This window comes from Sciurus carolinensis, chromosome 4 (assembly GCF_902686445.1).
Source record: "Sciurus carolinensis chromosome 4, mSciCar1.2, whole genome shotgun sequence".
NCBI lineage: Eukaryota > Metazoa > Chordata > Mammalia > Rodentia > Sciuridae > Sciurus > Sciurus carolinensis.
Genome location: NC_062216.1, coordinates 111,824,204 through 111,848,317, shown reverse-complemented (window position 1 = coordinate 111,848,317; position 24,114 = coordinate 111,824,204). Strand labels below are relative to the sequence as shown.

Genomic DNA, 24,114 nt, shown 5'->3' with positions numbered 1-24,114 from the left:
GGAAGTTATAGACAGCAGGCAGAATGAGAAAAAAAAAATCTAAAATCCAAAGTATCATGAAACTGATTTCCCCTCTCTTTTGCTTTCTGGTAGTATCTGCTGGCCTGAACTCTCAAAGGCAGTCCAAACCCAGAAATGTGTACCAGATACACAGAAAAAACACCAAGAGAAGACCTCCATTTCTGGTCCAAGAAATGGGAAAGTGTCCCTAAAACAGTCAAGGGGATAGAGGAAATCCTGTTTCTTCTGTTCTCTCCTGCCTACCCTGAGCCAGCTGTGGCAGTGACAACAGCAGTGGTAGCCAGATGTGCAAAGTGATGTTATGGAGCAGGAGAACTGGGATCCAAGAGCACAGAGAGTCACCACTGCTGTTTCTCCCTGTCCTTTTCTCATTTGATTCCCAAGGTAGATCACAGGAAGTGCAAGGCAGAGCAGAGAGAAACTTAAGTCCTAAGTTTCTAGACAAAGGGGCAGAAGGGGTAACCCTTTGGATTTAGGAAGTTTGGGGAACAGCTAGAAAAGGAGATGATCAAGCTGTGCATGAACTGTGCAGCCCATTTTCAAGTTGCACATGTATGTGTCTGATCCTAAACAGCATACCGAAGTGTGTGTGTGTGTGTGTGTGTGTGTGTGTGTGTGTGTGTGTTTGTGTGTGTTGTGGAGATTGAACCCAGGGCCTCACACATGCTAGGCAAGCACTCTACCATACAACTGAGCTGCACCTCCAGCCTTTTTGAGACAGGGTCTTGTTAGCTTCCAGGCTAGCCTCTAATTTGCAGTCCTCCTGCCTCAGCCTTGGGAGAAACTGGGATTATAGGTACCCATTAAGATTTTGACAACTGATCTCTGGGGTATACATACAATTGCCCAGGTCTGAGATTGGCCACGGCTGGTACATAAGTGAGACAAATAGAAATAGCATAGTAAGTACTTCAAAAATTGAACGAATGTCAGACCCATACCACAAAAGGCAGGAGGAATTTCAGCCTGAACCTAACTAGACTGGCTGTCCGCTAAAACAAACAAACAGAAAAGAAACATTCTATATTTCATTTTGATAAGATGCAAAGTCTCATAATAATATTCAAAATGTTCAACATGCAAGTCTAAACAAAGAAACTTGAAAATCCCAACATCTCACAAGGGACAATCAATAGACACCAATGCTAAGATATCAAATTATCAAAGATTTTAAAGCGAATATATTCCAACAAGTAAAGGTAAATACTCTTGAAGTTAAATATTTTAAAAACACAAGAAAGAAATAGAATACTTTCAAAAAATGGAAATTTTGAAATTCACTGAATGGGCTCAATAATATAATAGACACAAAAGTGCCAGTGAACTTGAAGACAGATCACAGAAAGCATCCTAGCTAAACCACAGAGGAAAAAGTGTTTTTTAAAAAATGAAAAACAAATAGAGCCTTAAGGACCTATCCTGTCATGGGAAATACCCATCAACAAGGCCCAAAATGTAAGGAGAAAATGTGGGTATAAGAAATATTTGTAGAAGTAATGGCTGAAACTTCCCAAATTTAGTAAAAGACATAAACCTATAGATTTATGAAACTCAATGAACAACGCACAGGATAAACTTTAAAAAAATCCTTTCCCCCAAAACATCATAATCAAATCAATGAAAACTAAAAACAAATAAAAAATCTTGAAAGTAATCAGAGAAAAATTATGCATTATATATATGTACACAATTATTTGAATGCCTGGATTTCTCCATGGAGGACAAAAGGCAGTAGAGCAACATTAAGTATCGGGTGGGGAGGAATAAAGAAGAGAAAGTTTTTTTCAGGGGGACATGGAGGTGTTACTGGAGCTTGAACCCAGGGCATTTCACCCACTAAGCTATATTCCCTGTCCTTTTTATTTTTTATTTCAAGACAAGGTCTTGCTAAGTGGTTGAGGCTGGCCTTGAACTTGTGACTCTTGTATAGCCTCCACCAGAGTCAGAAAAACAACTTTCAAACTCAATGAAAATAACTTTCTATATCCTATGAAAAAACTTTCAAAACATCATGATAAAATAAGAATATTCTCAGATGAATAAAACTGAGATAATTCATTAGCAGCAGACTGTTCTAAAGAATGTCAAAGGAAATTCTTTAAATGGAAAAAAATTATAACTAACAGGGAAACAGAACTTCAGGAAAGGAAGAACAATAGAAATAGAAGATATCCAGGCAAATCTACCAGCCTATTTTGCTCCTCTTGGAGTCTTTAAGATATGAATGATGATTGAAAGCACAAAGTTATAACACTATTGATGGAATTTTCAATGTAGTAGATAAAATACATGTGACAATTACACAGAAAAGAAGGTAAAGAGCCAGTACGGCACATGCCTATTATCCCAGCAACTCCAGAGGCTGAGGCAGTAGGACCATAAGTTCGAGATCAGCCTCAGCATTTATAATGCCCTAAGCAACTTAGCAAGAACCCGTGTCAAAATAAAACAAAAATAAAAAGGCTGGGGATGTAATACAGTGATAAAGTACCTCTTGGTTCAATCCCAGTACCCCCCCCAAAAAAGTAAAGATATCTATATAGTACTCCTTGTTCTACAATCCACTTGAAGTGGTAAAATATTAATTCTAAGCAGATTGAGCACTTATGTATATTATAATCCCTAATGCAACACTAAAATAACTATACAAAGGGATATAGAAAAAAAAAAAAAAAGAAGCAGCAGCAGCAGCAGCAGCTGGGTGTGGTGGAGCACACCTGTAATCTCAGCGGCTCAGGAGGCTGAGGTAGGAGGATCTTGAGTTCAAAGTCAGCCTCAGCAACTGCAAGGCATTAAGCAACTCAGTGAGGCCCTGTCTCTAAATAAAATACAAAAAGGATGTGGCTCAGTGGTTGAGTGCCCCTGAGTTCAATCCCCAGTACCAAACAAACAAACAAACAAACAAAACCCTCCATATACAAATTTAAATAGAATGCAATGCAGGACCCTATAATCCCAGCTACTAGAAGGCTGAGGAAGGAAGATCACAAGTACTAGGCCAACCTGGGCAACTTAGAGAGAACCTGTCTCAAAATTAAAAATTAAAAAAGGTCTGGGGAATATTGCTCAGAGGTACAGTTTTGTCTGGCATGTGGGACCCCTTAGTTTAATCCTCCGAAAAGGGGAAAAAAGGAAGAGAGAGGAAGAAATTGTTAGAACGAATTAAAGAAAATAAAAGGACATATTCCGTGATATCTACCAGAAACTCATGGTAAATACAATGATATATATTGGTTAAAATAAAAGATGAGTAAATTCAATACGGCAGCCTGGCTTGGATCCTGGAATAGCAAAAGGACATTAGCAGGAAATTTAGTAAATCCAAATGAAGTCTGTAGCTTACTTATAGAATATTATATTAATGCAAAGATCTTCATTTCAATAAACGTTATCATGATTATAAAGATGTTAACATTAGGGGAAGCTAGGTGAAGAGTACACAGGAACCCTGTACTATTTTTGTAACTCTTCTATGTATCTGAAATTACTTCAAAATAAAAGATTTATTTTATTTTCCATGTATGCATAGGAAATTATACCAATGTTAACCTCAGGACCTCATTCATGGAGTAGATTAATAAATCCAAGGCTATCATTACTATAGAAACTTATATAAAAGGTACACACAATTATGTTGTAAAAATTACCCAAATTACTGTAGAGAACACAGTATCCAAGATAAGAACATTACTAGGGAGAACAATATAGTAGAGGAAAAGAATGTATCTTACTTTTACTAACCTTAGTCTTTCCTGCTCCCTAATGCAGCATTGTACAATTAGAAAAAAAAAGCTACAGACTACCTTCACTCTCTGTAGAATAAAGGAAATATTAAACATATATAAACATTTCTGGCTTTTGAAATTTGTGTGAAAACTGGTTTCTGTCTACCAAGACACAGAGATCTGGAACTAACAGGTAGGTTTTGAAAGCTAATACAATGGATATTCAAGAAGTTTAAAAAGATAGGAATCTAAGAACAAATATGAACAAAATTTTAGTGAGAAAAATATACACTATATATAGAATGCATCCAAACAGTTTGAGAGGCACTAAAACCCTTGCAGAGTCTATGTCAATATTATATGGGTTAAGCTGACACATGGAAATCAAGACTAATAATTGCTTTTTTATGTTTGTCTTAAAAAAAAAAAAGATTTATTTAAGTAAAAGAGAAAAAATAAATACCATGAAAATATGAATCATTAGAAGCCAGTGTGGCTTTATTAATATCATACAGAGTAGAATTCTTTTTCTTTTTTTTTTTTGGTTACCAGGGATGGAACCCAGTGGTGCTTAACCACTAAGCCACACCCCCAGTCCTTTTTATTTTGAAACAGGATCTTACTAAGTTGCTGAGGCTGGCTTTGAACTTACAATCCTCCTGCCTCAGCCTCCTCAGACACTGGGATTACAGCCATGCACCACCACCCCAACTCAGAGTAGATCTCAAGTCAAGGAAAATTTCCAGAGATAAAGAGACATTAAATAACAATAAAGAGTCAATTATTAAAAAATAAAAACAATACTAAATGTGTATGTATTTAAGAAATGAATCTGAGATAGCTCAGTCAGTAGAGTGCTTGCCTTGCAAGCACAAGGCTGTGGGTTCAATCCCCAGCACAAAAAAGAAAAGAATCTTCCAATATGTGAAGCAAAAAACTTACGAAACTAACGCAAGGAACAGACAAATCAAATTTCCTTTTTCAGTAATCATTAAACAAGTACTCAAAAAATAATCAAGAAAACAAGAAAATGAAAAAATACCACTAACCAACTAGATATAAAGGATATTCACAGGCGATTCCACCTACACAGAACATATGTTTTTTTCAAGAGCACATGGAGGGGCTGGGGTTGTGGCTCAGTGTTAGAGCGCTGCCTAGCATGTGTGAGGCACTAGGTTTGATTCTCAGCACCACATATAAATAAGCAAAATAAAGGTCCATTGACAAACTAAAAAAATATTTTAAAAAAAGAGCACGGGAGCAGTCAATAAGGCAGACTATACCTCAGGTCATAAAACAAAACTTCACAAATTTCAAACTACTGAAATCATACAAAGTATATTCTCCAGTCATAACAGAATTAAATTAGATATCAATAAAACAAAGTCACTGAAGAATCTACCACACTCCCATGAGCTTTTAAATAATCCATCCCACAGGATATAAAAATAAACATATCAAAATTTGTAAAATGCACCCATAATAGTGTTTAGAGGGAAATTTATACATAAAATGTTTACATTAAAAAAGATAAAAGACCTTGAATCAACAACCTAACTTTCTACCTTAGAAAAACAAAGAGTAAATTAACACAAAGCTAGCTGAAGGAAGAATAAAGAACTAAATCAACTAAATTTAAAACTAAAAATAATAGAAAAGGATCAAAAGTATAAAAAAAACTGGTTCTTTGAAAAGATAAACAGAGTTGTTAAGCTTCCAGCCAAGCAAAGGGGGAAAAATTAAATATTATCAATATTAGAAATCAAAGATGGTATATTACTGTAGACATTAAGGATAATAAGGGAATACTACAAACAAATCCATACACATAAATTGGAGAATTTAAATGGACCAATTCCTTGAATTTAAATGGACAAATTCACTCCAAAAGAAATAAATATTCTGAATTGTTATTAAAGGAATCTAATTTAAGGATAGTAGAGTGAAACAGACATTGTTACCTTATGTACATATATGTGATCCTACAATATGTACAATCAGAAAAATGAGAAATTATATTCCATTTATGTATGATTTATCAAAATACATAAATGCATTCTACTGTCATGTGTAACTAATTAGAACAAATTTTTAAAAAATGTTTTAAAAATCTAATTTGTAGTTTAAAGTCTTTGCTCAAGAAAATCCTAGGCTCAGATGCTCTCACTGGAGAACTCTACCTAATATGAAGGTGCAAAATATTAAAAGGATACTTCCTATCTGAATAAGGTCAACATTATCCTAATATCAAAACTAGACAAGATATTACAAAGAAAAAACAAAACTATAAGCCCATATTTTCTTGAAGATAGATGTAAAACTCCTCCACAAAAATAAGAGTAAATTAACTCCAACAATATCAAAGACTAACACATCACAATCAAGTGGCTTTTATCCCAGCAATGCAAGGCTGGTTCAACATTTGCAAATCAATGCAGTCCATTATATTAACAAACTAAAAAGAAAAATTTATATGATCATATCAATTCATACAGCCAAAACACTTGACAAAATTCAACATCTATTCCTGATAAACTTGAAACAGAGAATTTAATCTGATGAAGAGCATCTACAAAACTAGCAGCTACACTACACTAAAGGGCAAAAGATCTGAATGTTTTTTCCTATGATCAGGAAGAAGGCACAGATGTTCATTATCCACCATCTACATTCAACATCTTACTAGAAGTCTTCAATAAAGGAGAAGAAATAAAGAAAAGGCATACAGGGGTGGGGATAAGGGAAAAAATGGCAGAATGAATCGAACAACATTACCCTATGTAATTTATGATTACACAAAATGGTATGCCTTTACGCCATGTACAGGCAGAGAAACAACATGTATCCCATTTGTTTACAATAAAAAAAGAAAAAGAAAAGGCATACAGATTAGAATGGAAGAAATCAAACTTTACTTTTCAAAGAACATATAAAGAAATGCCCAAGAAATATATAGGAAAGCTCCTTAGAATTAATAAGTGAGTTTAATAAGGTTGTAAAGGTATAAGTTCTCATGCAAAAAATCCACTCTAATTCTACATACAAGAAATGAATCATAAACTGAAACCTAAAATAAAAGCATTGACATTGGTGCAAAAACAAACCAAACCAAAACAAACAACCCTTTAGGTATACCAGTTCTTCAAAAAAAAATTTTAAAAAGGAAAAAAAACCCCTCAAGTATAAATCTAAAAAAATATGTGCAGAATCTATGTGCTGATGAAAGAAATAGCTATAATCCATATAAGAAATGTATCATGTTCTTTGAAGACTCAATATAATTAATACATCAATTCTCAAATAGAGCTACAGATTTAATGCAGTTCCAACCAAAATGCCAGAAGGAGTATTTGTATAGTAGCTGATTGTGCAATTTATACACAAAGGACTAGAAGAGCCAGCACAACTTTTAAAAAAGAACAAAGCTGGAAAACTCATACTACCCAAATTACTATAAAGTTATAGTAAAGCCTTTTTGTAAAGCCATAGTAATCAAGACAGTGTGGTACTAGTGAAGGAACAGACATATAAACCAATGGGACAGAATGCAAAAATCCAAAATGGACACCCACAAAATACAGAAAACTGACTTCTGACAAAACAAAATCAACACAGTGGAGAAAGGACCATCTTTTCAACAACAACGGTGCTAGAACAATCGCACATTCATGGGCAAACCCAAAAAAGAACCTAAATTTCACACCTTATATAAAAATTAACTTGAAAAAAAAATTAACTTGAACAGATCGTAGATCTAAATATAAAATGCAATACCACAAAACTTTTTTGAAAATATTTTTTTAGTTGTCAATGGACATTTATTTACTTATTTATTTATATGTGGTGCTGAGAATGGAACCCAGTGCCTCACACATCAGGCAAGTGCTCTACCACTGAGCCACAACCCTAGTCCCACAAAACTTTTAAAAGAAAACAAAGAAACATCTTGAGTTAGACAAAGAGGTCTTACAAATGACATAAAAAACACAATCCACCACACACACAAATTGACAAATTGGACCCAATCAAAATTTAGCATCACAAAAAGACACTATTAAGAGAAGAAAAGCTACGCAATAAGAGAAAATATGCCCAAGTAATTTATCTGATGAAAGATTTGTATCTAGAATGTTTTTAAAAAACAAAAAAGAAAACAATTTTCAAAACCCATAGTAAAAAAACAAAGACTCCCGTTTTTTTAAGTGGATAAAATATTTGAACAGGCACTTCACCAAAGACATACAGATAGCAAACAAGCATGTGAAAAGATGTTGAAAATCATTAACCATTAGAGAAATGCAAATTGAAACCACAGTGAAAAACCACTACACAATAATTAAAATGGGGAAAAAAAAAAAAAAGGATATACCAAGTGCTACAGAGGATACAGAGCATCTGAACTCCCAAATGTTGCTAGAGGGAATGCAAAATGGTACAACCACTCTGAAAATTAGTATGGTAGTTTTTTTTTTATAAAGGTAAACACACATTTACCCAACAATCTTACTCTTAGGGATTGATTACCTTTGAGAAATGTAGGTTCACACAAAAACTTGTACATAAGTGTTTAGAGCATTATTTGAAATTGCCAGAAACTGGACATATTCCAAATATCCTTAGAAAGATGAGTAAAGAACAGTTATATACAATACTATATGTGATGGAACAAACATGTACAATGGAATATTACTCTGCAATAAAAAAATTAATACAACATGAGTAGTCTCCAAGGTATTATACTAAACAAAAGAGCCATTCTCAAAAAGTTATATACTATAGTGGAATCCATTTGTATGACATCCTAGAAAGGGTAAAACTGGGGCTGGGGAGATAGCTCAGTAGGTAGAGTGCTCGCCTTGCAAGCACAAGGCCATGGGTTCGATCCCCAGCACCGCAAAAAAAAAAAAAAAAAAGGGGTAAAACTGTAAGAATGGAGACCCGACCAGGGACTAATATTCACTCAACACAAAAGACAAAAATGGACTTTGTCCTGTAATGAGAAATTTCTAATGCCAAAATTCTTACTAGGTTGTGTGATTAATCACAGAAGGAAAAACAACTGGAATGGCCTCAATATTTAAAGACAGAAGAAGCACCTATAAGGAGCTAATGGTTTTGGAATCCTGGCTAGAAAAGTGACATAGATACTTTTCATGCTTTCTGGGAATTTTTTTTTCCTTGACATTTCACAACAGGTAGCACTAAAGTGATGAATTCATCACTCTACAACAAAATCCCACCTTTCTCTGAGCAACTCCCTGGGCAAAGACAGGGCCCCAGAGCAGAGGCCAAGCAGGGCATTTAAGTCACATTCCCATTTGATTGCTATGCCTCCACAACGGAAACCAGCAAGGCAGCATGCAAAGGAGTGGAGGGCAAAAGACGTAGCACTCACTACAAATTACAAGATAAACCGAAAGCTAACAACCAAGGCATGTGTACCTAGGAACAAAGGACATTAGCCTCAAAGAGTCAAGCTAGATACAATCTAGTAAAAATTAAAGATGGAAAACACTCATATCTCATTAATAGCAAGTCTCTGATATTCACTCAACACAAAAAGACAAAAATGAACTTCGTCCTGTAATGAGAAGTTTCTAATGCCATAAGTCTACCTTAAGATCTCAAAATTTAAACAGCCAGAGGAATGAGAAGTTGTGCTCCATTTGTGTACAATATGTGAGAGTGCATTCTGCTGCTAGGTATAACTAATTAAAACAATTATTTTAAAAAAATCTCAAAATTTAAAAAAAAATCTTACCCCTTGGGTACTTATTGCTGAAGTTTCCTATAAGAATCAGGAGGGAAAAAGGGCCTTGTAAGGTAAGTGAAATTAGTAATTGTTTCTCTACTACACTGTATTTTTCAACTGTGTATTCAGTAAAAGCCATCATATCCTCAAAGAAAGATTAAGCAATCTTTATCAGTAAGAAAGTAGAAAATAAAGAAGTTCACAAAATAGGTTCTCCTAAAAAAAAAAATTAGAAAATTAGTGGGAAAAATCCTCTGCAGAGAAATAAGAAAATCAGAAATAAGCAGAGTTTGATAAATAAACACTCTGAACCCTTATACCTTTTGTAGACACAAGAAAAAAAAAGTAAAAAGCTAAAAAGTAAGAAAAATTAAAATATACTTGCACTAGAACATCCAGACCAATGCAACAGATGCCATCATTCAATCAATGGTCTTTATGAACTTTCCTCATCCCATGCTCTCTTAAGAATGTCTTCCAAGAGCACAATTATTTAATGGCTGTTAGTCTGAGTATTCAAACTAGGAGGCAGTACAAACTCACAATGTGATGACAATATTGTAAGGGTGCTTTGCATTCTTAAATACAGCTCTAAATTTATTAACATCTTGTATGTTAACTCTGCCAACTCTACTGGGTCCACAGCAAACCATGGGGTCTTCTGCCAACTGAGTGCAAATTACGGTAAATGTGACAGAAATTTGCAAGAACTCAGTAACTCCAGCGGTAAAAAAGAAAATTATGTCAACAAATTGAATTTTTTTAGTTGCATTAAATTTGTGATGTGTTTTTCTCTAAGTGGAGTTTATTCTTTGAGGTACACATTCTGATGTTCCAATCACCCTTTATATTTTCTCATTCAAAGGTCTTTGCTGACTAGGAAAAATAAGAACTAAGCTCCCCAGGCTTGACCTTTCTATAAATTACCATTGAAAGCTGAAGTTGTATGTTAAGGTCACTGGCCATTGTCCTGTATTCTAGCTACAGCAAGGATATTAATGCAAGTCAAGTCTGAGGCTTTCCATCCACAGTCCAAGATTAAGTATCTGAAATTGAAAGCAACAGGACTGGCTGAATAAGACCTCTTCCTCTGGCCTTCTGCTTTTTTACCTATTAGAATCCTTTCAGTTGCTACCTTTAATTCTGCCCACAATTTCAAATACTGCAGCTTGCATGAAGCATATGGAATATAAGAGAAAAGAGAAATCCACAAAGTTTCAAAAAGGATACAACAGTCATCCATCAGGTCTACAAAAAGGTACATAATTCTGGTTTCTTTCTCCTCCAAACTGAAGGTTAATTGAGAATATCAAAGAGAAGGACAATGTGTTAAGTGTCTTTAAATACAGAGAAAACTCCAAAGGGTACAGATCCACAAGAAAGATTAAGTAACATTTATCAGTAAGAATGTAGAAAATAAAGAAGTTCACAAACAGTTTCTCCTAAAAGAAACATTAGAAAATTAGTGGGGAGAAGTCCTCTGAAGATAAATAAGAAAATCAGAAATAAGGAGAGTCTGATAAATAAAATACTCTGGACTAGACTGCCAATACATATTACAGAACAAACTTCCCCAGTTTTTCAAAATAGGAGATTCTCTGTTTCTGAACTTTAAAACAGTGACATAATCTTTACCCTCTCCCTCCTCCATGTAGTCATTCACTAAATTCTGTTGCATCTTCCTACAAACTCTTACATTAGAAAAAGGTTGCTTAAGCACACACATCCATGTAACACACATATTTAAAATTGTTTACTTTCCTTCTTTCCCTATGATGGCTACACTAGTCCAAGCCTTCATCAATATGCAGCAAGGTCAAATCAAAAAGCCAACTAACTGGATGCCATTCCTTGCTATATTCCATCTTAGACACTACTACTCATTCTTCCTAAAAAATTACATCTCGGTTTTGATCATATAATTCTGTACACCCTCAAAAATCTTCTATGTTCTCCACTGTCATGAACACAACAGAAAAAAGGCCTTAATGTTTGGCTAACTCTGTTAGTTTTGCAGGCATATTTCCACTGGGAGATTCTACCTCAGCCCAAATGGTTTGCTCACTGCTCCCACAAAACACTTAGTACATTCTCACTTGGGCTCACACTGTTCTTTCTAACCATTCCATAAAGCCCAGCTCAACTCATACTTCTTCCATCAACCTCTCTGATCATACCAGTTTGACACTCTCTTTTCTAAAAAAATCAACTGTGCCATCCAGTTGACAATTATTGCCTTTTCAATTATTTACTCATGAACATTACAAAAATCTTTCCTTAACATTTTGTTTCTTACTTATTTAACCAAATAAGTTCCTACAACATAAGGTGTAACTTTTATATATTTCTCAGTCCTTGTTATGATGCCACACCTGTAGTGCACTCACTAAACATTTGCTCACTGGTGTGATCAGGGCAGGAGATTTATAGTTCACCATGTAAAGCAATGGGCCAAGAGTTTTTAAGGCCATGACATCTTCTATACTATTATTTTTCATTAAAAATTCTCTAATGGAAACCCTAAAAAGCAATGCAGTTGGTAGAAAAGAGCTGCTTCGGCCCAAACTATTTACATTAAATAGGTTAAGAAACTGGAATATAAATTTCACTAGCAAAAATTAAACAGAGAGAGGTTATGTGTATCATAAGGAAATTTTTAAAGGGTATGAGAGATTTTTAATGGGGCTAGATTAAATAATCTTTTTTCTTCAGGATATTCCTTGATTTTTATTCCCCCCAGCTTTGCAGAGGTATAACTGACAAATATTTCACTTGTTTGTAGTATTCAGTGCAATAATATACAACTTCCCTGTGTACTTACGTCAGTTACTATATTTATAGACAGTTCATTTAAGATTTTCAAAAATAACTGCCTCAGGGCTGACTTTTAACAAGAATCTTTAAATTCTGAGATTAAGTGGACCCTGCTCCCCTGCACCCTGGGTGAGCCAACTTTCCAATGGTGGGTACCAAAGATGCTTTTCCACTCAGAGGAACTCTGTCCCTGGGCAAGCCCAAAGGGACCCTTCCAGGCATGTCCTTCCCTCTAGTTTAACAGAATGACAATGCAGTGGCACCTTCTCCAGGGGTTTCTCTTTCCCCATTTCTTGTCCAGTTAGGTAATTATTCACTGCACTTTCATTTTCATTATTGATCTTTCTTTGACATTACTCATCTTCCACTATGGCTTTCATGTTGAACATAAGGCATTTGAGTTCTTGAAAGACGTTCTTATTCCTTCTCTTCCTCTAGACCTTATACTCAATATTTTCCTGGCTCAAACCTTCACTGTTGGTGTTGAGGTTGGCCTTGAACTTGTAATCCTCCTGCTTAGCTCCAGAGCCACTGTCATTTGGGTTACAGTCATGCATCACTGGGCCTGGCTCTATGTAGATTCTTTAAGATATCCAACATAGACGACTGTGTTGTTTGTGAATAAATTCAGTTTGACTTCTTACTACAAGAGATTTTAAATCTCAGAGATACAGATAAAACCACACAAGGGCCTGGTGACTTATCTAGCTGGCATTGCTTAGGGCTTTCTCCACAGGTCTAGGGTGTCTGAAACTGGGACAGCATCTGATAGGTTTAAGTTGATCTAGAATGAGAATTCAACACCATAAATTAATTTAATAGTCTTCCTTAAAAGACAATGGAAACAACTGGGGGCAGGGGGAGCAGCAGCTGCAGGGGGGAGATAATGTGTATATGTGCATACGGAGGTAGGAAAATATACACATGAAATTTGGTAAGGATTTGCCTTTATGGAGTGCTTACTGGATGACTGGGAGACAATAAAACAACTTTGAACCTTCTGATTTTTGAACCCTCTATCCCTATTAACTATTCAAACAAATATATTTTTAAAAAAATGAGAATGGAAGAGATGCCATCAACAGTGCCTTTTAAGGAAAAAAATTTGGGGTGGGGTGGGGTACTAGGGAGACTCTAAATTGCTTAGGGCCTTGCTAAGCTGCTATGACTGCCCTCAAATTTATGAACTTCCTGCCTCAGCCTCCTGAGTCACTAAGATTATAGGCATGTGCCACTGCACCCAGCTGATAAAAGATTTATATATTGAATGACTAAAAATTCTTTTTTAAAAAGAGAGAAAATAAAATCATTTAAGAATGTTACTAATTTTTTTGGCATAAAACAAGAAAATATTCTCTAGGTTTCCCAATGCAAAGATCGTATGAAGAAAGCAACTTGGAGCAAAGTTCTAGCACAGCCAAGAATAAAATTTAAAAACAAAACAAATATCCTACCTTCCTAAGTTTCTGTGCTCTATCCAAAAGATCAGGACCACGCTAGATGGACCCAAAGGAGTCTTCTCTTAAAACATGAGTAATTCTCCATATTCACATCAAATTCTCTTGTCCATTTTCACTGCTGTCATTTGCTTTCTCACACTCTCCCCTTCTGATGATTCCTCACACTCCCAACAACGTTCTTCCTTATTGCAATACAAATCTTTTTAAAATGTCTTGTTATCTTCAAGGAATTTTCCCCTAGAAACACAGCATTATATCTCTTTACATCAAATTTTAGGAAATCCAATTGATAGTTCTATGGTGAATGAGATTTCTGGATATTCTGATCTCTGAGAGAGCTCTACCAGTCTCATTTGCAACCTGCTTAATTCTCCTCTGCAGTCTAATAATAATGTATCAATTTGTTTTCATTTAAAAGCATTTTATTCATTTCTTGCTAAGCACAAAGACACTGGTGAATGTGACACGGAAGGCTGCTGCATTTTTTTTTTTTTAATTTTTAGTTGTAGGTGGACATAATTCCTTTATTTATTTATTTATTTTTAATGTGGTGCTGAGGATTGAACTCCGGGCCTCACACATGTTAGGTGAGCATGCTACCACTGAGCCACAACCCCCAGCCCTACATATTCTTAAATGAAAAGAATTCCTCCTAAAATAAGGAGCTAACCATATAATAAATTAAGCCCTATTTGTTTACAGGGTTGTTACTCAGCAAAATGAAGGAAAATGTTACTACACATTGGCTTGCAATGGCTTTTAAGCTTTTGGAAGCTCAGTATTCACCTATCTACACAACTAAAATAGGGAGGGAATAAGAATAGATAAAAAATGAATTACTTTTTCATTGATAAAGTAGTTGCAATCTACTCCATTATTAATCATTTACAAATTAAAAGTAACATTTTGAGTTTTTCTCTCTTCAACTTTGGTGGAAATGCCAACAATCACTCAAAACATAGGGAAAAGGAGGAATATAAATGTATAATTCGCAACTTATCTAAGGTTCTTACTCTCTAGGAACTCAAAATATTAAACAGCATAAAAACCACACTAATGAAATGAACATGAAAGGAGCTGCTTGTTAATAGAACTTTTGAGGGATTTCAGTGTTTTTCCATTTCCAGACCTTGGAACAAGCCCACTGAACACAGGGGGTCTCTCTCTACCACCAATAGTAACTACAAGTGTTCCCAACTTCTCCACCTAACATTTTAGTCATCCCAGCCCAATCAACTCCTGCCAGGAGCAACAGAGCTTCAGTTCCAAATCAAGAGTACCTCTTAGACCCTCAGGATCCCAGTTTTTACTATTTTTCTCTATCTCTATACATCTAAAGGAAAATCTTGACTATTATCCTTTTTACCTTTGCTCTTCTAGCCCAAAGGCTTCGCAGAACTACTTCTGCTCCAACTTGCTTACCCCTTCTAGCACCAATTCCCAGCATGCTCTGTTTCCTGACACCTATAATAATTTAAGTCTTGCATAAGCAAAGATGTCCAGGTGACTGGGGCCACAATTCTCTACAGTCCTGGTTGTAACTGAGTTTGGCAATTTCTGAGTAACCAAGTGTGCATATTTATGTCAAGAGATAAACAGAAAGATGAGCAGATACTAAGACATGACATCTTTCTAAAAAGTAGCAACCAGGCACAGTTCTGCACACTTGTAATCTCAACTACTGGGGAGACTGAGGCAGGAAGATCACAAATTTGAGGCCATCCTTCACAGCTTAGCAAGACCCTGTCTCAAATTTTTTTTTTTTAATTAAGGTTTAGGGATCTAGTTCATTGGGAGAGCACCAAAAGGGTTCAATTTTCAGCATGCTGCCTGTGCACACACGCACAAAGTAGCTAAGATAGCAGCAAAAGGGAAGCAAGTGTATTACTTCGATGCCTCCTATTTTCATCCACATTCTACTTATTGATTCACCTTCAATTCATTTCCCTTTATCCTTCCTCTTCCAAAATGCTCTCCTCCAAAGGTACTTTTGCCCTCCCTCTGCCTATCCTAGAATCTTTCATTATGCCCACTCACTAAGATATGTTTAGTTACCTAGGATAATGATAATTTCTTAAAACCAAAATTGTTCACATTACTTGGTTATATGAACATCAGAATATAACGCCATTTAATGGGAAAAAATCTTTAAGTATGAGTCAACTAACCTGACTGAATACAATCTCTAGTCCACGAGTTAAACAGTTCTTAAACCCTGGGCAACTCAATCTTTTAGAATGAGTTTGTTTCCTCAGCCACACAATGGGTAACATAATATATGCCTTACCTGGTTTCAAGAATCAACTGTTAGAAGCATTTTTTAAGAATTCTGATAAACAGGGTTAGGGATGTAGCTCAGTGGCAGAGTGCTTGCCTAGCATGCACAATGCTCAAGGGTTCAATCCCCAGTATCACCAAAAAAAAAAAAAAAAAAAGGTTTTTCTAAACAGACAAATATAGAGTAATAATTGACAAAGGTCACCTGTGAGACCTAAATGTGTGAGATTTATTTAAACAAAACAGTTCAATGACTCTATCATAGACAACCTAAAATGATTACAACAAAAACAACTCCAAACTCATATAATCACTTATTACGATTAAAAAACCCAACTCAGAACAGAATAAAAGCAGACCCTAACCTTTGGGTCCATTCCACCTTCAGATCCCAGGCTATAGTTAAAAACAGTCCAGTTGCCTGCCAGCTGGTGAGTATGAAAGCATTCCTTTTTGGTGGAGTCCTATTCTAGCATAGTTTGGGAATGAATAAGAAAATTACTTTGGTAAATGCATTTGTACTGTGGCAGTGAAGGCCAACACAACGAATGTACAATAAAACTCTTCTCTTTGTAGACTGACAATGTCCATATAAATTAAAGAAACTGCAGAATCAATCTGCTATGCCAGACTGAAGATAAAGTAACAGCTGCTTTTCAATCTACTAAAATTTTACAATATACATACTCTATATCAAATACAAATAAAAATACAAGCTAAGCTGCTAAATCTCTAGAGAAAAAGGAGCTAATATATATATTGTGTCAGAAACCACAAGGAAACAGAGTTCATTTAATCCCTACAAACACCCTGCAATGTAGGCATTATTATTCCTATTTTTAATGATGAGAACACTGAAGCCCAGACAGATTAAATAACTCGCCCAAGGTCACTAAGTAAATAAGCAGCAGAGTCATTATTTGAACCTAGTTTTGTATGACACCAAAGCCCATACTGATCCTGACTTTTATTCTCAATGGTGTAACTAGGGCAACTTTCCGGGGTCTTCATTTTACCTCAATTCCTAACGTAGTACTTAACTGTGGTCTTGGCTATATTTCTACAACTTCACAAATGAACAGAAAAAAAATTTCCAGAGGTCTTGCCCTTTATTTTTTCCCCCACCATCCCCTTCTTTTCTTTCCCATTCTTGTGTAAACTATTCTCTAGGTTAAATCACTGGGTTCAACCTAATAGACTGCCATACACTTCACAATCAATAAACCTAATGGGTGAAAGTTCTGTTTCCTTCCTTAAACAGCCAGTTTTGAGCACAGTATTCTGTTCTAATCTGGTGCCATTTAATAAGAGTGTCAGCGCCTACTACAATTTCTTAAGCATAGTAGGTGCAGAGTGAGATTATATGTTGAATCACTGATTAAAGTTTTATTCCTCTAGTTAACTTGCTAAATTTAAGAGATGTCATAGGAATCCAATTCTATGAGTAAATTCTTTCACAATGATGAATTTTTCAAAAAGTTAAAAAGGACCAAGAAAAAGGCAAACTGAAATAAGACAATCTAGAGTTTAAGATCCAAAATGACTAACTAGGAGACGGAGAATTTAAAAGGTTGAAAGACTTGATTTTAAAATATTGGCATTCAGAGTAACTTTTCCAAGTACTTCTTTCAAAAAAAGAAAAAAGAAATAAAAGACTAAAAACAAACACAACTCTTTTGCTTAGGATGTTAAGACTAATGAATTTTTTCCTGTTTTTACATATATTAACTTTTTTCTGCAGCATTGTTTTTTAAGTGTGGTAAGTGGTTTCTCTCTCTAGATAAAATGTTTAATCTTTAACACTTTCTGTACAGTGTGTGTTTATTGTCCTTAGATATAATCCATAGAAATTAAGTATTCATTAATTCAAGCATGTGCCTTCTAGAACAACTTGTTACATAACACCAGCATATTAACGATAATTATTTTTCTTTCCATTCATAGAAAGTTTTTCTTGTTTTAAGTGGACATATCCCTTTGTATTCTTTCCGTGCAGGTATAGGTTTCTTGTATAATCTCTACAGAATATTGAGTACCAATCTTTTCTTGGTAACAAGCACAAGAATGACATTTGTCCCTGACCTAGCCCTAATTTATATGTGTTTTGACTTTATTTATGTTACCATTTCAATGAGATTAAAGTACTTTAATCACACTGGAACCCAAGTGGAATGGGCTATTTTCTGTGGTAATAAGTTCCCTACCAATGAAAGTATTCAAAGTAGAAATCTCCTGCAAGAGGAGTTCCTGGGTTAGGTGGAAGGTTGTATAAGCTGAATGTTATGGTCCTCTTCCCTTTCTATGATTTAAAAATAAATTTTTGGAAGAATAAACTTTGGAGATACAATGGATCACAAACAAGCTTGTTGTGGCCTGTTTCTTTTGTAGCTCATTATTCAGATTAACCCAGGGAAGATGCCCTTCTGATCCTGATTAACCTGGCAAGTTATCTATTTCTGGTAAAGACCAAATATCCGTAATATTAACAGTGTCTTGCTATTTGAAATGACTGCAATGTATTGAAAAAAGGCAGTCAGCAGAGTGTCACTGTATGACTTACATATGGATCTGTGGCAGCCTATAAAACATTGTCTTCATGAGGGACAGCCAAAATGAGGAGTTATGTGGGAGTAATAAAATGTGATAACTAGGCCTTCAACCTCAAATACAAACCCAGCTGCGCATACACATGCACATCCACAGGAAAGCCTGCTAACGAACGACATAAAGCAAAGAGAATCCCAAATCGCAGCCAGCATGTGTGCTCTTCACTGCAAAACTGGTCAGGGAACTGTCCTTTCAGCACCACAGCAAGAAACCCTAGTACAAAACTAAATAAAGGCAAGCGGAAGCTGGAGCTCAACAAAATTTTAAAAGTCCGACAAGGAAGCAACTGTATGGTTATGTGTTAAGCTATATTCTCCTTATTATCCTTTATCAGTTTAAAATAAAATCTTCCAAATATTTTGATAAAAGTTGACAAAACCCCAAATATAAACCAAAAGCATATAAAGTCAGCTCTCAAACTGAACCCAAAAAAACCAGTTAACTAGCCTGCACCATCAAGAACTGCTTTGCAATACCCGTGACCAGCCCTACTAAGAACACAACACATTACATACACCCTGAATCAGATATTCTGAGAACACAGAACATGCTTGCAGCCTTCCCCAGGGACAGCCTCAATTTCTAGGACAGAGAATGCTTGCTGAACACCGAACCATCACTACCCACCCCCCTTCCCAAGCAATCAAATCCTCTTTCAGGGAGAACTGAAGGCCTTATGGGTCATGAGTTCCAAAGAAAAAAAACGCTGCAGTATTTCAAGAACCAGGTTACAGGCAATGTGCTACAACGTAGCTTTTGTCATTTTAAGTCTGAATTCCCCCAAGATTCCTTCCACCCTGGTACTAGGTGGTAATGTTGTCCAGCCATTTGCATTACACATCAAAAATTTTTTTAAGAAAAAAGCCCCCTCCCCCATATCTTCTAATGCACGTGGAGAGAAAAGAAGTACAGACAGACTGTGAGACAGTGAAAAACCTACCACACCCGAAATATCTCTTGGAAAGCTAAAACATCCCCCAGCCCTAACACACCACTACCTCTTTAAAGGATCTCTCCAGGTTCAAACTTGAGAAAACAGTTATTTTTTTAAAAAGCACGCTCCCCCTTTGCCCTCAAGGCCCTCAACCACACTTCCTGCTTCCATCCCTGCCTCTCCGGTGCCCACTGTGCATTAAAAGCGACTTCCCTTGTGTAGCAGAGCTTGCTCCATGCTAATTATTACTCCCTCCCCCTGAATTCAGCCAGATGCAATGCAAAGTTTCTTCTACCCACCTCCCCCAAACAGATGACATTCATTTGTTATGAACACTGATGCGAATCTTGGAATCTCCAGATATAAAATGTATTCCCCCATGCTTCAAAACTGCAGTGTAAGTGAGGAAGAGGGCATAGGGTGGAGTAGTTGGAAGGAATACATGGTTTGAAGAAGCCTATTTATCAAGCTGAAAAATGATTCTCACTTCACGTCAACTCAAACCTGGGTCCCTTGGAGGGGTCTAACAGCCCTGGCCTACTCCCCCTCCCCCTGGAAAGTTAGCTGCCAAGTCTCCACCGGTGGTTGCTGCTGGCAATGGAGAGAATGGAGCCGAGCTCCCAGGAGAAATGCAGAGGCTCTGCGGTCTCCCAAGGTACCAAGAAAGAAGTAGAGAGGAGGGGTCCAAGCTGTGGAACTGGGCAAACAGTTCTGTACCCTATGCTAACAAGAAGCCCAGAGTGCTGATGGTGATGGTAAGGTGGGGGAGGAAGGGGAGCGAGGAGGAGAGGAACAAGCTCTGCATCGGGTGGCGTAGGGGTGGGGGTGGGGGAAGGGGGATATTCTGAAAGTGATGTACTCCCTAATGCAGGAATCCTAGCCTTCCAAGGAAGGTCCCGGGGGCCCCCAACAGCCCCAGAGTACCCTGCTGGGAGGGGGACAGACACAACCTAGTAAAGGGCAGGGGAAGTCCTGGCAGCCCAAAGAACCCAGGAACCCCTGGCTTCTGCAGTTGGTAGCAATCTGGAACCGGATCAGGGACAAGGATGCAGTAAGACATGGGGGAGGGGGAAGAGCTGAGGGGCTCTGGTAGGAAGATCCCGACAGTGCTGCCCTTCCCAGAGCAACCCCGCTAGAGACCCGACTCTGCCCCGGCTGGGGGAGGGGGGTGCACCACAGAAGGGGCGCCGAGGGCAACCCGTGTACCCAATGTAGCCTATAGACGAGGAGACAAGGGTATCCGGGCGTGGGGGCCGGTGGTCCTAGATTGTCCTAAGGGCCCCCGGTAAACACGGTAGAAGGAAGCAAGACTTCCAAACACCTGTGCAAAACAGGGAGGGCAGAAACTCGGCTCCACGGCCCCGCGGGCCCCGCGAGCCCCGCCGCGCACTCTGCGGCAAAGCCCCTGACTAGAGAGGGGCGAGCCCGCTCAAGGGTCCCGAGGCGGGAAGGGGAGCCCAGGGCGAGGAGCAGCGCTGAGGCGGGGGCTCCAGGGCGACTTACGGCGGCAGCGACGGCGAGCGAGGCGGCGGCGGCCCTAGTGCGGGGCCCGGGAGGCGCGGCCGGACTGCAGAGGCGCCGAAGCTGCAGCGGGCGGGACTGCGGTGGGCGCCATCTTGGAGCGCTCCCCGCGCCCGCCCCCCGCGCCGCCCGAGTACTTGCATAATTGATGACTCGCGCCCGCCCGCCCGCCGCGCGCTTCCGCGCGCGCACCCGCCCGCCGGCCCCCCGCCCGACCCCTCCGCGCACGCCCCCTGCCCCGCTGCCCTCGCCGCGCCCCGCGCCCGCCCTCGTCCCGCGCCCGCCCTCGCCCCGCGGCCCACCTACCCCTGCAGGGCGCGCCCGCTCGCCCACAGCGCCCGCCCGCCCTCTCTCTGGCTCGCAGGCCGGCGTCCCCGCGCCGCCGGGACCGGATCCGGGCGAGGGAGCAGGACGCCGGCAGGGGGCGCCGCGCCGGAGCGCCAGCGAGCGTCCCCGGGCCCGCCTCCACGACGCCCCCGCCGAGTCGCGGGAGGGGCCGCGCGGAGGGCCGCACCGGCCGCGGAACAGCGTCCCGCAGACACCAGAGTGGAAACCCGAAAGGTGTGGAGATGACTCTCGCTCCGTGGCCCTGGTCAGTGTCAAGTCTTACCTTCGCCTGGAACATGCCCGGTAATAGTACGACGCTCAGTTGTTGAAGTTTCTGATTTATAAACACAAGGACTCAGTTTACATGATCTTCGGCCAAGTGATGAAATGCGAGGGCTACCAACAGCATGTGGAGGCTTGTGTTTCCGCAGCCAGGGGCCTGGTATAAGTAGTAGGAAGACACCGCTTCCTTGACAGCCCGCAAGTCTGAAACTTTGTGGAAGTTACCACTCTTGCTGAACCTCAGTGTGTCCATCTGCGAAGTAGGCATGAGCATTTGAACTACTTACTCCCCATTTCTGAGGATCTACATAGTGAGAGAACTTTTAGCATTTTATTGTGCTTCTTTACTTCAAAATAGATCTTTCTACCACAGATTGACAGTTGAGAGTGGAAAAGCATGCTCGGGCTGCCACTTTACTAACTGGGGTGCCTGTAAACAACCTTTCTAAACCTCAGTGTTCTCCATCTGTGAAAGGGAACTGTCAGTCTCAGTACTAATCTCAGATTTATTGTAAGGACAAAATGGAAAAATGCATTTGGCACACTTCTAACACAAATGGCACACAGTATGCCTACTGCCTAGTGTGCCCACTAGATGCTTTTTAATGTAGTTATATTGCTTAATAAAGCAATAAACTGCACGTTTAGAGTATACATGTTGACGTATGTGTACGTGGTGAAATAACCACCAAGGTAATGAACATACCCGTCACCTTCCAAATTTTCCTGTGATTCTTTGTAATCCCTCCCTGCATCTCCCGCCCCCACACACCCTCTCTAAGCAACCACCAATCTTCTTTCTATTACTGTACATTAGTTTGCATTTTCTGGAATTTTAAAGAAATGGAATCATACAGTATGAACTCTCTTCTTTGGCATCTTCCACTCAGCATAATTATTTTGAGATTATTCGGTTGTTGCCTATCAAAAGCTCATTCCCTCTAATTGCTGAAGAGGAACTGTTATGCGAATATACAATTTATTTATCCAGTCACCTATTGGTGACAGTTAGTTTATTTTTGCCTATTTAAAAAAAAATTTTAAAGCTGCTAAGACCATTTGTGCTCAAGTCTTTGTATGGACAAATACTTTGATTTCTCTTGGGTACAAACACCTAAGAACAGACTGATTGATCCTATCGTAGGTGTATATTTAACATATTCAGAAGGACCAAACTGCTTTGCAGAGTGGTTTCACACTCCTACCAGCAGCATGAGAGTTTCAGTTGCTCCACCTTCTCACCATTATTTGGTTTGATCTGTCTCTTTTTCATTTTGGTCATTCTAATAGGTGTGTAGTGTTATTGTGATTCTGACTTCTGTTTTGCTAATGACTAAAGATGTTGAATGTTCAAGTCTTTCTTTTGCCTTTTTGGAGCATTGTTTTCTTATTATTGAATTTCGAGGGTTGTTTATATATTCTGGATACAAGTCTTCTATGAGATATATAATTGGCAAATACTATAATATACTATAATAAATAAATAATAAATACTATATAATTATAATATAATACTATTTCCCCATATAGATTTATCTCCCCCACCTACCCACAGTACTGGTGATTGAACCCAGGGGCACTCTACCACTGAGCTACATAGCTACATTCCTAACCCTTTTTATTTTTAATTTTGAGACAGGTTCTCACTAAGTTGGCCAGGCTGGCCTCAAACCTGTGATCCTCCTGCCTCAGTCTCCTGAGTTATTAGGATTACAGTTGTGTGCCGCCTCACCTGGCTTAGGTGTTTTTTATTCTTTATTTTTGCAGTACTGGAGATTGAACCCAGGGCCTAGTGCATGCTAGGCAAGCTCTCTACTACTAAGCAACATCCTCAGCTCTCTTTCTAGTCTTTTACAAAAAAGACTTTCAAACAGCACAAATTCTTTGGGGCTGGAGTTGTAGCTCAGTGGTTGAGTGCTTACCTGGCTGGCATGCCTGAGACCCTGGGTTCAATCTCCAGCCCATCCCTTCCTAACCCACCCAAAAAAGCACTCAAGTTTGTTTATTTTTCTTCTGTGGATCATGTTTTAATCAGGTATGTAAGATCTAGCTCTGGACACTTTATTCTGTTCCATTGATCGATTTGTCTCTCTTAAAATAATAATACTCTGTCTTGATTACTCTAGCCTTATAACAAATCTTGAAATCAGGTAGCTTACAAATTCTCACTTTGTCCTTCTTTTTTAATACTGGTTTTGTGATTGTGGGTCTTTTGTATTTCCATATGAATTTTAGGATCAACTTATCGTAGTCTACAAAAACAAAAAATTTTCAGGCATTTTTTTATCAAGAGTGCATTAAAGCTAGGTGCGATGTGCCATGGTACATACATATAATCCCAGGGATTTGGGAAACTGAAGCAGGAGAATTGCAAGTTCAAGGCTGGCCTCA

At 38.4% G+C, this 24,114-nt stretch overlaps 1 protein-coding gene across 2 annotated transcripts in view; it reads right to left on the bottom strand.

Moving 5' to 3' along the window:
* Scn8a (sodium voltage-gated channel alpha subunit 8) overlaps positions 1-21,512 on the bottom strand; it is a 181,455-nt gene extending 159,943 nt beyond the window's left edge. Inside the window, exon 1 of one of the 2 annotated variants that reach the window (XM_047548304.1) lies at positions 21,421-21,512. The gene's annotated coding sequence lies outside the window, so the exon portion shown is untranslated. Of the gene's footprint in view, positions 1-21,096; positions 21,209-21,420 lie in introns of those variants that run through there. The other variant, XM_047548303.1, reaches the window with a different exon arrangement.
* Positions 21,513-24,114: the final 2,602 nt, after the last annotated feature.